Source organism: Ruditapes philippinarum, unplaced genomic scaffold (genome assembly GCF_026571515.1).
Source record: "Ruditapes philippinarum isolate M1 unplaced genomic scaffold, ASM2657151v2 ctg112_1_1_1_1, whole genome shotgun sequence".
Classification (NCBI taxonomy): Eukaryota; Metazoa; Mollusca; class Bivalvia; order Venerida; family Veneridae; genus Ruditapes; species Ruditapes philippinarum.
In genome coordinates, this window is record NW_026854897.1 from 117,719 (window position 1) to 124,708 (window position 6,990).

Below are 6,990 nucleotides of genomic sequence, written 5' to 3' on the forward strand. Positions count from 1 at the left end.
TTTCTAGAACTGCTAGTAGGTATTTTTTCCCAAAATGACTAGGAAAAGACCTGTCATAAAAGCCCTTATAATGGCTACCTTTCTGTTATTCTCTCACTGTTTACTGTGCTTTCTAGATCTCACTTGCAGCTGTACAGTGACCTTTTCATTTTCTTGGTAAAAACAATGCGGAAATTTTCACCACTGCATGGTTCAAAATTAAACCTTAACATACATGTTGTAATGGTATTGACATTTCCGTGGTCAGTACTCTAGAAGGTATTGTTATTTAATAATTATGTTTGCCTTTTGAGACATCATGAGTGTAACCACTGACATCCCACAATACTGTCATGATATTTCACTGAAATCCCATAGTACTGTCATATGATTGGAACCACTGTGTTATATGATTGGAACCATTGAAAACCATAATAGTGTCATATGATTGAAATCACTGAAACCATAATATCGTCATATGATTGGAACCACTGAAAACCATTATACTGTCATATGATTGGAACCATTGAAAACCATAATATCGTCATATGATTGAATCCACTGAAACCATAATACTGTCATATGATTGGAACCACTGAAAACCATAATATCGTCATATGATTGAATCCACTGAAAACCATTATACTGTCATATGATTGGAACCACTGAAAACCATAATAGTGTCATATGATTGGAACCACTGAAAACCATAATACTGTCATGAGTGTAACAACTGACATCCCATTAAACAGTCAGGAGTTGAGCATCATACATCTCATAATACTGTCATAAAAATGTCAATGAATTATTTAATCAATTTTATAGTTATCATGAAACTGATGAATATTTGTGATAACTGACCAGACTTTCATCAAATATCATAATTATGATTATTACAAAGTACAGTAAATTGAAACACTTTGGAGGTCTGGTAAAAATACAGGTACATGTATAAGCAATTATCAAGATAAAGGAAACTTTCATCAAAGACAAATGAACAGGCAGCTTTAACTTAATCAGGGGCAATAACCTTTGTCATAGCTTACTGCATTGATGGCATTCAAACTTAATTTGATTATTCAACCCTTTGCATACTGGAAAAATTGTTGTCTCCTCAAAGTGTTGTCAGCTTAATCTTTGAATTTTAATCATTTTTTGGTCAAATCTAAAGAAATAATAAAGATTGACTGTCAAACATCCTGGTACTTATTAAGACTTTGAGGTACTAGTTAGTGGGGTTGGCACCAAGTTAATGGCATCATTGCATAGACCAAGGGTTAATGAACACGCTGGTATTAAATGTACATGCTCTGGATCATTTAAAAGTTTTACAAACTAGTGAAACTTAATAGTGGTTAATTTCAAATTTAAATACTGTGAATTCACTTAATTTCGTGGGCATGAAATTTCGTGGTTTTCTCACAAAGAACATTTTCGTGGGTCCTTATAGTCATGGATTGTTTATTTTTCCAAAAGGTAAATGTAAATAATGAAATTTTGTTGGATTTTAAATTTGTGGAATAACCTATCCACGAAAACCATGAAAATTAGTTCCCCACGATTATAATGAATATAAATGATGTTGCAGTAATTACTAAAATACCATAATATTGTAATACCATAAATAAGTGCAATTATTATCATACATTGAATGTAGGTCTGTATTATATTTATATCAAAGATGTGTTTAATTAATACTACAAGATTCAAGATTAACAATATTTTATTTGGTAACATAAAGATGATGTTTCTTGCTACGCATTTATTTAATCATACAACAATACAGTAAAACTTATCAACAAAAAATATAGTGATGTTGACAAGTTTTACTGTATCATATTTTTTGTTAATATAATTTTCTATAAAAGTGTGTCATGTCATGACACAATTTTAAAGAAAATTATATTAACAAAAAATATGATACATATAGTCAAACACGAGAGAAAACAAGGAGGAACTTATGGAGAAATTATATATTATTTGACTTACTGAATCACTGCTGTTACATAAAATTATTGAGGAAAAAAAACCACATACAATTACATTACATTACAATTTGCATATAAATTTAATAATGGTAGATACTGTAAGTGTAATAAGCTTTTTCAGACATCATATTAACTATACTGATGTATTTCTATATATTAACATATATTTACAAAATACATATATCTAAAGATAAAAAAAAAATCATTTATAATTTATAGGAGTATTTTGGAAACAATACAAAAATTTGTATATAAAGTAAAAAAATCATTCAATCTGTATGAATCTAACCATTCATATAATTAAAATCAAAGCACAGAAGGCGCTGAATTTGTTTGGGTCTCAGAATGTCAGAAAGGTGAAGGTTGTGAGATTATAAACCAATTTGTTTTTGTATAATGCAACCAATGCTTTCCAGTGGCTAAAAGTGGCTAAAAGACTAGCTGCAACACTGATAGTCAATTCAATGTTTATTTGACTTAAAAAAAAATGAAAAAAAAATGTGTTGCTTCAACTGGGATTTGAACTCGTGACCTCTCGACTCAGAAGCGAGGGTGCAAACCCCTCGGCCACGGTGAATTTATAGATACGGCCCGAAGAAAACCGTATTATTCTAAACTAGAAGTTTGTAACTCTTATTATTTCGACGCTAAACACAGATGTAAATAATCATGGAGCTTACTGTAAGCATGTATATCTATAAAGAATGAAACAATATTAGAAATCTTCGATCTGACATTCGGGAACTACTTTGCTTGAAAATTAATGCGCCTGTCTTTTGACAATCTTTACGCATTGATCTCCCCTGAATTTTTCGGCGTTAGTGTACATATAAAGGGAAGTAACCGCTTCAAAAAAGTGGACTACTTTAGGCATTTGCAATTAACAGCATTCGGCTCTGAAATTTCGCTACCATTATTTGTTTGGTCTGACGACCCAAACAAATAAAAATTCATTCACATATTGTTGATAATAAAACAATGGATTTGCTTTAAATAACTGTTAATCTACTATAATACTATCTTTATGTTGTATGGAAACAGGTTGCATGATTGCATCAATGAATTAATTTCTATGCTTACCAAAACAATTGAAGTACAATACATGTGTTTTATAAAGAATTAATCATTGCTGTGCAGTAATACATCAGTTAATTGCCACAGTAATACCCAAAGTTAATTGTCACACTAATATCCAAGTTAACTGCCACAGTAATATACAAGTTAATTGTCACAGTAATATCCTAGTTAATTGTCACAGTAATAGACAAGTTAATTGTCAAAATAATAGACAAGTTAATTGTCACAGTAATAGACAAGTTAATTGTCACAGTAATAGACAAGTTAATTGTCAAAGTAATAGACAAGTTAATTGTCAAAGTAATAGACAAGTTTATTGTCACAGTAATATCCTAGTTAATTGTCACAGTAATAGACAAGTTAATTGTCAAAGTAATAGACAAGTTAATTGTCACAGAAATAGACAAGTTAATTGTCACAGTAATACCTAAGTTAATTGTCACAGTAATAGACAAGTTAATTGTCACATTAATAGACAAGTATATTGCCACAGTAATATCCTAGTTAATTGTCACAGTAATAGACAAGTTAATTGTCCCAGTAATACCCAAGTTAATTGTCACAGTAATAGACAAGTTATCTGTCCCAGTAATACCCAAGTTAATTGTCACAGTAATAGACAAGTTAATTGTCACAGTAATAGACAAGTTAATTGTCCCAGTAATACCCAAGTTAATTGTCACAGTAATAGACAAGCTATCTGTCCCAGTAATACCCAAGTTAATTGTCACAGTAATAGACAAGTTAATTGTCACAGTAATAGACAAGTTAATTGTCACAGTAATACCCAAGTTAATTGTCTAAGTAATAGACAAGTTATCTGTCCCAGTAATACCCAAGTTAATTGTCACAGTAATAGACAAGTTAATTGTCACAGTAATAGACAAGTTAATTGTCCCAGTAATACCCAAGTTAATTGTCACAGTAATAGACAAGTTATCTGTCCCAGTAATACCCAAGTTAATTGTCACAGTAATAGACAAGTTAATTGTCACAGTAATACCCAAGTTAATTGTTACAGTAATATCAAAGTTAATTGTCACAGTGATAGAAAAGTTAAATGTTGCTGTCATACCAAAGTTAATTGTCACAGTAATAGACAAGTTAATTGTCCCAGTAATACCCAAGTTAATTGTCACAGTAATAGACAAGTTAATTGTCACAGTAATAGACAAGTTAATTGTCACAGTAATAGACAAGTTTATTGTCACAGTAATATCCTAGTTAATTGTCACAGTAATAGACAAGTTATCTGTCCCAGTAATACCCAAGTTAATTGTCACAGTAATAGACAAGTTAATTATCACAGTAAAAAACAAGTTTATTGTCACAGTAATATCCTAGTTAATTGTCACAGTAATATCAAAGTTAATTGTCACAGTGATAGACAAGTTAAATGTTGCTGTCATACCCAAGTTAATTGTCACAGTAATAGACAAGTTAATTGTCCCAGTAATACCCAAATTAATTGTCACAGTAATAGACAAGTTAATTGTCCCAGTAATACCCAAGTTTATTGTCACAGTAATAGACAAGTTAATTGTCACAGTAATAGACAAGTTAATTGTCACAGTAATAGACAAGTTTATTATCACAGTAATATCCTAGTTAATTGTCACAGTAATAGACAAGTTAATTGTCACAGTAATAGACAAGTTTATTGTCACAGTAATATCCTAGTTAATTGTCACAGTAATAGACAAGTTTATTGTCACAGTAATATCCTAGTTAATTGTCACAGTAATAGACAAGTTAAATGTCACAGTAATATCCAAGTTAAATGTCAAAGTATGAGAGTATTTGCTCCAGTTAATTGTCATAGTTATATCCAAGATAAAAATCACAGTTATACATCAATTAAACCAGTGATACCAGTTAAATGTCACAGTTATACACCAGTTAAATGTCACAGTAATACACCAGTTAAATGTCACAGTGATAGTTTTTTTGTCACTGTAATACCAAAGTTTATCCTCACAGTAAAACCCAAGTTAAATGTCACAGTATAACATGTATAATAAACATGACTAAGTTATATGTTCTTCATATCATTCACTAATTTAGTCTAGAAAAGTAGAAATTTTTCAGTGCCAAGTTGTTTTTTTGACATTATGGTATATCACTAAACAATTATTTTAACTAAATTATGTACCTAATATATTTCCTACTGAATTTTGCATCTTTGTTCCTAATTCTTTCCAATCATGGACAAAGATTTTCAATTGATACATTTGAATCAACAATGGTAAGGTTACAACTGACAATGTTTTCATACTTCAAACCAAATGAGGAGAACACCTACATGCTAATTTGGCCAAGTTTGAATAAAAATTAAGACACCAGTCACTGCAAAAAATCCCAAATTATCACAAATATCATTCTAAATGTGATAAAAATGACATGGTTTCTACCCCCTGTGACTTCAACATGTAAACATGTAATTATAACATCTGAGTCAAAAATTAAGGCTACGATTAAAACACTTATTTTCCCAGGAGTACTCAATTACTAGTATGATGCCTATCTGACACCATATTCACACCTGTTACAAAATTTCCAGATGATTAGAGCAGAATAATTTTAAATTATTTCAGTTTGCACTCTAATTTCACACAATGCATACATTTAATATACTCATATCTTAAATTATATGCATATATGATATATGCAATAGATAAATTAACAAATCTAATATGCATAATTACCGAGATAATTCCAAATTAATTTGCTGATTTTTTTGTCTCAAGGGAGATAATCAATTTGTTTACATGAAGCGGTGACTTGATAGATTACTCCGTGATCAATTTTTATTATGAGGCCCCGACATGGGTCATATATATTATCGTAACTGTGCATACTCACTATCGCGACTAATTTTGTTGCTTGTTTTAATCAAAATAAATTGGTGTTTAAAATTGTGGCATGATGGAAACACCAACAAATTACACTAGTCAAAGAGACATCGAGATAATTTTGGACGGCCGATGTTTATTTCCAAATTTTCTGTGCATACAGTACAGTTAAAGCATATTTCATAACTTAAAAATAAAAATGGACGCAACAGTTGATATTGAAAACACGTCTATTAAACGGGTTAACAGTTCGAATTAAGTATGCTATCGGCTTTAAATATAGACATCCTGATGAATAAAATAATGAACTACAAATACAGAAGCACTAATTTACGTTTTTATTCATCTCCTAAGTACACGTAGCAACCAGACCATGAAGACGTTCTGTTCCTGTCACAGGCACGAGTATCGGACCTGGGACCACATTGATAAAAAACTTCTTTATTCATCTTAAATGTGTCTTTTCTTCCCATGTCCGATACTCGTGCCTGTGGTTCCTGTCTGCAACAAAATCCACGAACACATTTTATCAGGCATTTTTTGTCAATCAAGGCATTTTTGTCAATCAATTAATCAGATTCTAAATAATGTTACGTTTTATGGAAAAAAATAAGATCTGAATTGCATCAGATTGGTATTCTTGTCTGAGCGCTCAGCTATAACTTTTGGATCACAAACTTCGAAACGCACTTTTCAAGCTACATGCATATATACTGTAATCCCAAAGAAAGGCGGACGTCTACACTCAGTTGTCCATTTAGCCATCAAAAAATGTAGCCCAACAAATTGTGCGCTTTCTGGCTTTTTATTATATAGACGATGGTCGCCCTAAAGACAGACATCTATGAAAAATCAAATTATAAAATCGGTCGGTCTTGCAGTCGAAATATTGAGACTACAAAAATGCAGCATTAAGCCAAATAAGGACCGTTTTGTGTCTAAGCTTTATAAATAATAAATTCGCCCCCAATTTGAGGATTAATCTCACACAAAAGAGGAGAAAACAACAAATCTTTTGGCAACGGAGGGATCTCTTGAAAATCAAGTCTCTGCGTCTAATTAATGCATTAAGAAAAGGTGTATATGTCCGACAT

General features: G+C 31.2%; 1 protein-coding gene across 1 annotated transcript in view; it reads right to left on the minus strand.

Moving 5' to 3' along the window:
• The window catches only part of LOC132741451 (ras guanyl-releasing protein 3-like), an 82,792-nt gene extending 76,953 nt beyond the window's left edge, over positions 1-5,839 (minus strand). Inside the window, exon 1 of the mRNA XM_060729611.1 lies at positions 5,750-5,839. The gene's annotated coding sequence lies outside the window, so the exon portion shown is untranslated. The remainder of the gene's footprint in view (positions 1-5,749) is intronic.
• Positions 5,840-6,990: the final 1,151 nt, after the last annotated feature.